This window comes from Nycticebus coucang, chromosome 2, assembly GCF_027406575.1.
Source record: "Nycticebus coucang isolate mNycCou1 chromosome 2, mNycCou1.pri, whole genome shotgun sequence".
Taxonomy (NCBI): domain Eukaryota; kingdom Metazoa; phylum Chordata; class Mammalia; order Primates; family Lorisidae; genus Nycticebus; species Nycticebus coucang.
This window is the reverse complement of record NC_069781.1, coordinates 141473179-141483446: the sequence shown is the minus strand read 5'-3', so window position 1 is coordinate 141483446 and position 10268 is coordinate 141473179.

Genomic DNA, 10268 nt, shown 5'->3' with positions numbered 1-10268 from the left:
TTTCATGGTCACAAGTGGCATCTGCCCTCTTCCAGGCCCAAAAAGGCCGTGGATGCGGTGGTGGGAAGCCATCGCAGCACGTCTCACTGCGAGCTAAGCGCACAGCAGCTACTCGTTTCCCGAGGTTTCACCTACCTGATTCTGTTTTCAGGTGTCTGATGTGTTCTGAGCCACGGAGGTGACAGGAACGTTCCATGCTGGGAGGGCTAAAAGTCACACTGCAGTGCAACAAAATCCTAACATACAAGACTAGCTCTGGTAGGAGCCCTGGGAAGAGCAGAAAGCTAAGTTGACGGCCTGCTGCTGTTCACTCTGTCCCCCCTGCAGGCCCGTCTCCTTCACCTTCATACACGCACGGCTGGCGGGGGAACAGTGCAACTCTTTAACCAGGCACACAGCACAAACATCCAACGACGGAGTCGCCAGTCGGCACGGACACGACCTTAAACAACCAGTGCCCATGCTTCCCTCGCTGCTAAGTGTTCTGACTTCTTGTACTTGGAGCCCTTGTTAGTTGCTGTGGGTGGGGCTGGTGATCCCCTAAAACTGCTCTTCCGCTGCAGGTGAGAGCTGAGCCCGGCAGCTCCGCGTCCAGGCCTGTTGCCCCTGTCGGCCTCTAGGGGGAGCCCGGGGCTCTTCGCCGCAGGAAGACCCGCGTGAAAGCGCCGAGCTGCGGGGCTGAAAACGCGGCTCACAGTTCTAAGAGGGACTTTGCCTGACAAATGCAATTAGGGTAACCTGGATCTTTGTAGCCTCAATGAATCCTTAATAATAATAATAATAATAAAAGACGCGCCTTCAGAGAAGATAAGGAGCACAGCCCCTGTCTGCTCCCTTCGTGCTCCGTAGCCCCAGGCGCCCCCTCTCCCGGGCTGTGCTGCCTCCTGCAGCAGTCTCCTAGGCTGCTCTGTGCCTCTGCTCTCCCTGGATCTGCCTTCTGCTGCTGGCTGGAGGCGTCCTCTCATAGAGTCGTCATTTAAAATACAGGGCATCCAGTTAAATTTGAATTTAAGATAACTGTAACTTTTTAGTATAAGTGGGTTCCAAACGTTGCATGGACCATACTTCCTCTGGGTGCCAACAGGGCAGGGCCCCTCGTGGGTCTGGCCCAGCACCTGGAAACCTGCCTTGGGCTGGGAGCTGGAGTTTGTCTGGATGAGCCTGTCTGTGTGGCCAGTTCGGTGTCAGGGTGTGCCTGGTCCCTAACTTAGTCTTGGTCCTCGCTGAGCTTCCTTTGCAATCCCCAATGCAATTCGCTGCTGCAATCTCCAGCCATACCACTGGTGCCAAGGGAGGAAGCCCCGTGGTGGGCCCCAGAGTGACTAACACATAGATGACCCGAGGCTCATTTCCATGGTGTTCAAACCTGCTCTACAAGGATTGGGAAATAGGTGTGTGTGTGTGTGTGTGTGTGTGTGTGTTATAATGCCTGAAATGTATCAGGTTTAAACATAAAAAATACAGTTATATTTTACATTCTTAAAACCTGAAGGAAAAAAGTGTGTCCTACTCAATTGCTTTCAGCTATGACTGCAAGCAGTGACATTCTGCTGGTGGCATTCAGAGTTCTATCTTTGAATGCCATGGTAATCACTTGCTTCCCTTCACGTCTGTCGTGTCTGGCATGAAAGTTAAGAATTTGAAATACCAGATCAGCAGGCTCACACCCAACAGACACAGCACATTTAAATGTGCAATTAAGGATTACTCCTGGGGTCTGTTCCAATGCAAAAAGTGAGATGGAGTGGTGACTGACAGTGCAAGAAAAACAAACAAAAAACCTAAACTAAATAAATGAAAAAGAAATACTTCCGACAGAATGATAGTGGTGTTCAAGGGTACAGATAAAGCTTTTGATAATTACTGTCTTACTCTACGCTTATATGATAGCAATTTTTTTTTCCAGATTCTACAGATGGGTGAAATTTTTTGTTGTTCTATGACTGGGCAGGGGTAAGGAGAGGATGGAAAGAGATTGGTAAATGGGTCAAAGTTACAATTAGACAGGAGGACTATGTTCTGGTGTTCTGTTGCATGGTAGGGTAAGCACAGTTAACAGTAAGATATTATATTTTCTATTACAAACTAGTTGGAAGAGAGGGCTTGGCATATCCTCCTTACAAAGAAGTGATAAATGCACCAGGAGACGGTTGTGCCAGATGCCCCAGCTGGATCATTATACAGCATACATACATTCTGAAACCTCAAATTGTACCTCTTAAATATGTGCAATTATAATGTGTTGATTTAATTAATCCATTAAAAAAGTAGAAATGTGAGATTCACTCACTCTCAGTGTAGCCAGGCTGGATAAATAAATAAACCTCTCTCTGGCTTGCTTGGAGCAGATGTCCACAAATCAGATCTAGATTCTTGTCTGGGCCCTCAGGTCTGAGAATTCTCAGCACTGGGGCAAACTCTGTTCCCTTGGCTGTTTTGCACTAACCCTAGTGACCACATAGCACAGAGTAAATGCTCCATTAGTGTTTACTGAATTAATCTTTTGATATAAAGTTAAGGGGGGGGCATGATATATACGTAGGGGGAAAATCCCACTCTGGTGTTGACTTATAAAATCAACTCTAATAAATAGATGATGTTGGCATCTCCCCTTTCTGCAGCTTTCTCCTATCCATTGACTTTGTGCATGCTGAACAAAATAGAATAATATGCCTCTAATATAGACATGGCCAGAAATCCATTCTGAGAAATTACTGGTACTTTTGCACAGTAATTATGAGCTTGAGAATCAGGAGATGCCTGCATTCTAATGGCATTCCCACCCTCAGTCACATACAAATATTAAGTCATTCTCTAATTTAGCAAGAGCAAAGTCTCACATGGGCAGGCCTATTTCTGTTACTGTACACATAGGTTTTTTCAGGTATAGCCAGCGATTAAATAAGATCTTGGAAGTAATTTAGTGTAGCCATGTTGCAGGAAAGTGGCAGATGAAAAATAAAGTGAGCAAGAACAAAATAACATGTCTAAAAAAAGAAAAAGAAGCTTGAACTTTCAGCCAGGATCCAGGAAATGGACCTGAGTGAGATCCACTACAGACCATTCACTGAAGGCATTACTTAAAAAAGGTGCCACTGCCATTATCAGAAAGGTTAGTCAAATATTCTGAATCACCAGGAGGGACAGGAAACAATCTAGAGAGAATTGCTTTCCCTGTGTGCAAAATCACAGCACCGTTTACACCTCAGTTGAACAATTGCCTGAAGTTCTAGTGGCTGGAGAACAAGAAAGTTCTAGTAGGACCAGAATAAACTTGAATAAAGGAAACTGAAATTGAAATAATCACTATGAGGGAGATACTTGTGAGAGGGAGAAACTGAATCATTCTTAGATTGTGTGATATATAACAAGAAGAGACAAAAATGAAAATTGTAAACAGCAAAAATCACTCCTCAGCCATGCATTAGGAATTTTGTGCACATGTTTAGGAGAAATGACTAGTAGTATTAGTTTATAAAACAAAGTAAAGTCAACTTATTCATTTAAGTAGTGGTAGAATTGGAAAATCTACATAAATTCTAAAAGATCCAAGATAAATACATCTTTTCTCCTTTGAGTTCGAGAATAAATAATAGTTGGGAGGATGTTTTAAATGAAACAACATTCCTGCAAAATACTTCACTCTGGGAGCCCAGCTATAGGTTTCATACACCACTCTTCAGTGAAATGAATCAGGCTCCCTGGACAAATGGCTGATTCTAAACCTGGGGTGGGGGATATGCAAGAAGAGCCTGGAGCATCTTCTAGTATCAGAAAGTACAGAAGTGCTCAAAAAATATCAGACGATAGGTTTGCCACAGGGGCAAAGAAACTAACAAGATGAGCTTCCAGTGGTCAAAGGTGAATTGAATAACAACACAAATGACATTATACTGGATCATAACCTGGAGTGTAAAATAAATATCCATGAGTCCATACTGGTATAAATACATGCTTGAATACATGCATAAGCAGACGAGAATAGGCAAATCTCCATATACAAACCCAAATGATTTGTGTAGCTATTCTGCCCTCAAAGAGGTGAAACATAACTCCTCACCTCTTAAATGTGGGCTTCCTTCTAATGTGATTTCCATAAGTATTTCATTCTAAAAAGTACCGTAGAGGAAGAGGAAAAAGAAGCTCTAACCTTACAGTGGAGAAACCCAACAAACACTACTTTAGCCAGGTGATCAAAGTCAGTATCAGAATGGTGTCAATAGGATGGCACTTTGCCTCTGTGGTCTTCTTCCCATAAACTCAACGTAACCATGAAAAAAAAAATCAGACAAACTAAAATAGAGGAAAATTCTACAAAATATCTGACCAGTACTCACCCAAACTGTCAAGGCCGTCAAAAGCAAAGATAGTCTGAGAATCTGTCACAGCCCAGAGGAGCCTAAGAAAACCTGACAATTAAATACAATGTGGGATCTTGGATGGGATTTTGTAACATAAAAATGATATTAGGGAAAAACTAAGGAAATATGAATAATGTACAGACTTTAGTAAATTAAAAATAATTTATAGTGCCATGATAAGACCCAGATGTTCAGAATGGGCATCATTCATGTTATTTTTAAAATGAGAGAAATATGGAAATAAATAAATGTGAGGCAGTGAACTGAGGCAGGAGGAACACATAGTCAACTGATGCACTTGAAAACATAGGGCCTCCGTGTCCTGAGATTACTTCAGGAGGTAAAATCAGACAGTAATTGTTTGCTGTTGACATAGCAAGTGAATCACCATGTTGGCCTCACAGCACCAAGCAACCAGGATGATTTTTTTTTTTTTTAACCTGGTAATCACATTTCATAAGAAAGTGAAGCTTATACACAAGCTGTAGGTAAATGCTGTGTTTAGAAGCATGGCCTTATGTTAAAAATATGCTTCTCAATGGAGGACTTCACAAAAATGGAGGCTGAGCCTTTCTATGGCCTTTAGGGAGCTTGATTCTGTGAATGTGTCCCTAGACATGGCTCCCAGGCCCCTCTTGTCTACACTGCAGGGTTGAAGGGGAGGATACCTTTTGAATGGATAAAAATGGAGCTTCTTGCTTTTTTTTTCTTTTTTTCTTTGCAGTTTTTGGCCGAGGCTGAGTTTGAACCCGCCATCTCCAGCATATGGGGCCAGCACCCTACTCCTTTGAGCGACAAGTGCTGCCCCTCTTGCTTTGTTTTAAGGAGCAGTATCTAGTCCCATGCATGCAATTTCCTTGTTCATTTATTACATTCTGTCAACAACCTGCACCGAACATCCACTCTGTGCCTGGCACTGTGTGTGGGACATGAAGATGCATAAAGTGGGGAGGGTTCTGGGAAGATGGTAAAGAGTCAGGGATTTGTCTCCCCACTGAGACAACAAATGCACTGCCAGAGTGAGTCTGTCTCTGGAGTCTACTGAAAGCTTGCCTTATTCAGGGGATGGCTTTAATGGTAAATTGTGGTTAATGGCACGCAGCTGGGGGGGGAGCAGGGTGTGCAAAAAGCACTGTGTCCTCCAAATATCAGGGATCTTCTGACTGCTGCTCTTCATCAGAGAGCTGCAAAGCTGTGAGTGGTTGCTGTACCTCCTCCGATCCTTAAAGCCCCACATTCCATAATCATTGTTGTTGCACCTCCCTCCATTATTGGAATCTCCTCCTCCTAAGGCTGAACTGGCTGCCAAGAGGTTTAAAGGGCTAGTACTCTTATTTTCCCTTTAAAAGACCAGTGCTCTCTCTACCCTGCCCTGCCTTTTAGGGAGCCAGACAATAAATACTAGGTATTTGAATTCAAAGCCACTGCACTTATGGGGAAAGTTAGAAAGTGAACACACATGACTAGGGAAAGAAGTGCAGGCACAGAAAAGAACTGAGAAGACCTTAGTTGACACCACAGGTTGATCTTTAGCACAGAGATAGCCTACAGCAATCAAAACCCAAAAATAATAAACAAAAATGCTAACAAAAAGAGCAAACCCTGGGGAAGGGGAGAGAATCTGATTTTCAGAGTTGCCACATTATTATATTCAAATGCCCAGTTTTCTGCACAAGAAAAGAAAAACTGCAAGGCACACAAAGAAATGGAAAATTATGATACATTCAAAGGAAAAAAATATATAAACTGTTCCTGAAAATGCCTACTGGCATATTTACTAGAGAAAGACTTTAAAACTACTTATAGATACTCAAAGAACTAGAGGAAGATGCGGGAAAAGTGAAGAAAAAGATGTATAAACAAAATGGAAGTATCAATAAGGAGATAAAAATTCTAAAAAGAAAACCATAAGAAATTCTGCTGCTGAAAAGTAAAATAACTGAAGTGAAAAATTCACTAGAGGGATTCAAAAGCAGATTTGAGCAGGCAGAATAATCATTGAATTTGAAGATAAGTGAATGAAAATTATCAAGTCTGAGAAAAAAAGAAAGAAAGAAAAAAAAGAAAACAGAAAGAAAAAGATTGGGAAAAGGTCAACAAGTCCTAACAGAGCTCCAGGGCACCAGCAAGCATTGTGGGATTTTGATAAAAAAGAAAAGAAAAAAGGGCAGAGAGAAATGTGAAGAAAAATAGAAAAAAAAAAAACCTTACTTTCCAAATTTCATGAAAGACACAAATATAAATCCAAAAGCTTAATAAATTCTACATAAGATGAACTCAAAGAGACTCACTGCAAAACACATTATAATCATACTTTCAAGAGCCAAACTAAAAGAAAATCTTGGCAGCATCAAGAAAGGGGTGACTCAGAACATGCAAGGGATCTTCAGTAAGACCATCAGCAGATTTCTCAGCAGAAACCTTGCAGACTAGAAGGCAAAGTGTTTAAAGAAAAGAAAAACCTTCAATGAGGAATGCTATAACTGGCAAAAACTGATCTTCAAAAGTGAGAAAGAAATTAAGACATTGCCAAGTAAACAAAAGCTGAGGAACTTCATTACCACCAGATCTGCCCTGTAAGAAACCTCACAGGAGTTATACACGGTGAAATGAAAGGACCCTAGACAATAACCATAAGATATATGAAGAAATAAACAAATAAAGGGCAACATAAAGCTAGTATTATCGTAACAACAGTTTGTAACTCCATTTTTTTGGTTTTCGGTAGGATTTCAGAGACAAATACACTTAAACTATTAGTCTAAAAAGAGGTATTATTGTGACCTTGGTTTGTAGCTCACATTTTGTTTTCTACATAATTTAAGAGACTAACATATTTAAAAATTCTCAGATAATGTTTTGAGACGCACACTGTGTAAAGATATAATTTTAAGACCTCAACAAATGAAACAAGTGGGAGACTTCCTTCTCTAGAAAAGTCTTAGTGAAAAAAACAAACAAAAAAACCCCCAAAAAACAAAAAAAGAAAGAAAGAAGTGGGAGACAGAAACATTAAGGAATTTTTGCATTTGCATTATTGAAGTTAAGCTGATAGAAATTCAAATCAGAGCATTATAACTTTTAAAATGTTAAATGTATCCTCATGGTAACCACAAAGAAAACAGCTGTAGATTAAATACAAAAAGGAATGAGAAGGAAATTTAAATGTTTCATTACAAAAAATCAACAAAACATAAAAAATGACTGTGGAAATCAGTGTGGGAAGAGCTATCAGGAATAAAGAAAACAAATAACAAAATGACAAAAGTTTTTCCTTTTCAATAATTAATTTAAATGTAAATGGATTAAATCCTCCAATCAAAAGACAGAGATTAAAGAAAAGGATTTTTTTTTTTTGCAGTTTTTGGCCGGGGCTGGGTTTGAGTCCACCACCTCTGGCATATGGGGCCAGCACCCTACTCCTTTGAGCCACAGGTGCCATCCAAAGGAAAGGATTTTAAAAACTGATCCAACTACAGATAGACAATGCTATCTGCAAGAGGCTTGCTTTATGTGCAAACACACAAATAGATTAAAAGTGAAAGAATAGAGAAGGATTTTCCATGCAAATAGCAACTGAAAGAGCAAGAGCGGCTATACTAATATCAGACAAAATAGATTTTGAATCAAGAAAGATTATAAAAGAAAATGAAGGACATTATATATACACTAAGAATATATAACAATTTTAATACATTAATAACTTATGACAATTATAAAAATTTAATAATAGGCCATCAAAAGATATGAAGCAAAAACTGATAGACTTGGAGTGATAAATAGACAGTTCTACAATAACAGTTGGAGATTCCAATATCCTACTCTTGATAGTGGATGGAACAACTAGATAGAAGATAAGAAAGGAAATAGAGGACTTTACATGATAAACTAACTAGATTTAATTAATAGACATATATAGGACATTACCGAACAACAATAGCATGCATATTCTTCTTAAATGCACATGGGGCATTCTATTTTCTAAAATAGAACTTCCTTTAGGCTACAAATTAAGTCTTAATAGATTTAAGAAGCTAAGTATTATATAAAGTATCCTCTCTGACCATAACAGGGATAGATCAATAACGTTGGATCAATAATGAAAGCAAAATTGGAATTCACAAATTTTGGGAAATTACAATAGCATACTCTTACATAAAAAATAGATCAAAGGAAAAGATCACAGGGAAATCAGAAAATACTTAGGAGATGAGTGACAAAAACATAAGGGACCAAAGACATAGGGGAAACTGTGAAAGCAGAGCTGAGGGAGAAATTGTAAGTACAAACACATGAAAAACAACAAAGATCTCGAATTCACAACCTAATTTTACAACTTAAGGAAGTAGAAGAAGAAGACAAAAACTAAAAGCTAGCAGAAGGAAGACAATAATAAAGATAATAGCAGAGATAAGGCAAAAAATGTGTATCCAACAATGCTAGAGAAAATCAATAAATCAAAAGGTGTTTCTTTGATAACATAAACAAAATAGACAAATTTTTATCTAGATGGACTAATAGAAGGACAATGGTCAAATTACTAAAATCAAAAATGAAAGTGGGGATATTATTACTAATCACTCCATAGCAATAAAAATGGATTGCAAAAGAGTACATGTACTGTAAACAATTATGTCAACATAATAAGATAACCTAAATGAAATGGACTAATACCTAGAAACATAAAATGTACCAAGACTAAATCATACTGAAAGAGAAAATCTGAAAAGACCAATAACTGGTAAGGAGGTTGAATCAGTAAGCAAAACTACCCTGACCAAAGAAATGAGACAAATGACCCCCTAAAAAAACCAAACTCACAAAATCCTGATGGCTTCACTGGTGAATTCTATAAAAATTTAAAATTGAAATTTGTGAAATTGAGAATTTCCCAAACAAAACTGAAGAGGAGGGGCTACTTCCTAACTTATTCTACCAGGCCAAGATTACCATGACACCAAAGCCAGGGAGGGGTACTGCAAGAAAGGAAAACTACAGACCAATATCCCTTATAAATATCCATATAAAAAATACACAACCAAATACCAGCAAATCAAATTCAATAGCATATTGAAAGGATAATTTACCATGACCAAGTGAGATTTATTTCTGAAACACAAAGGCAGTTCGAATTTGATAAGGAAATATATCACATTAACAGAGTGAAGAGTGAACAAAAACCACATAATCATTCCAATTGATGCAGAAAAAAACATTTAACAAAATTCAACACTGTTTTAGGATTAAGACATTTTACAAACATAGCTGGGCGTTGTGGCGGGCGCCTGTAGTCCCAGCTACTCAGGAGGCTGAGGCAGGAGAATCGCTTAAGCCCAGGAGTTGGACGTTGCTGTGAGCTGTGTGATGCCACGGCACTCTACCGAGGGCCATAAAGTGAGACTCTGTATCTACGAAAAAAAAAAAAAAAAAGACATTCTACAAACTACAAATAGAAGAGCCATATATGAGAAACTCAGAGTAAACATACTCAGTGATGACATACTGGAAACTTTTTCTCTAAGGCTGGGATTAAGACAATGATGCCAGCTTTAACTGTCTATTTGACATACTACTAGAAGTTCTAGCCAGAACAATTAGGCAAAATAAATAAACAAATAAATAAATGGTCTCCAGATTGGAAAGGACAAAGGAAAAGTATCTCTGTTCATAGATGATATGATCATATATGCAGAAAATCCTAAGAATTGCACACATAAAAATGGTTGGAAATAATAAATTTATTCAGCAAATTAGTAACACACAGAAATCAGTTGCATTTCTGTATGCTAATAATAAATGATCTGAAAAGAAGATTATGGAAACAATTCTATTTATAATAGCATCAAAAAATACTTAGGAATTAACTTAACCAAGAAGGTAAAGCCTCTTATTCAATGGAAACTACAG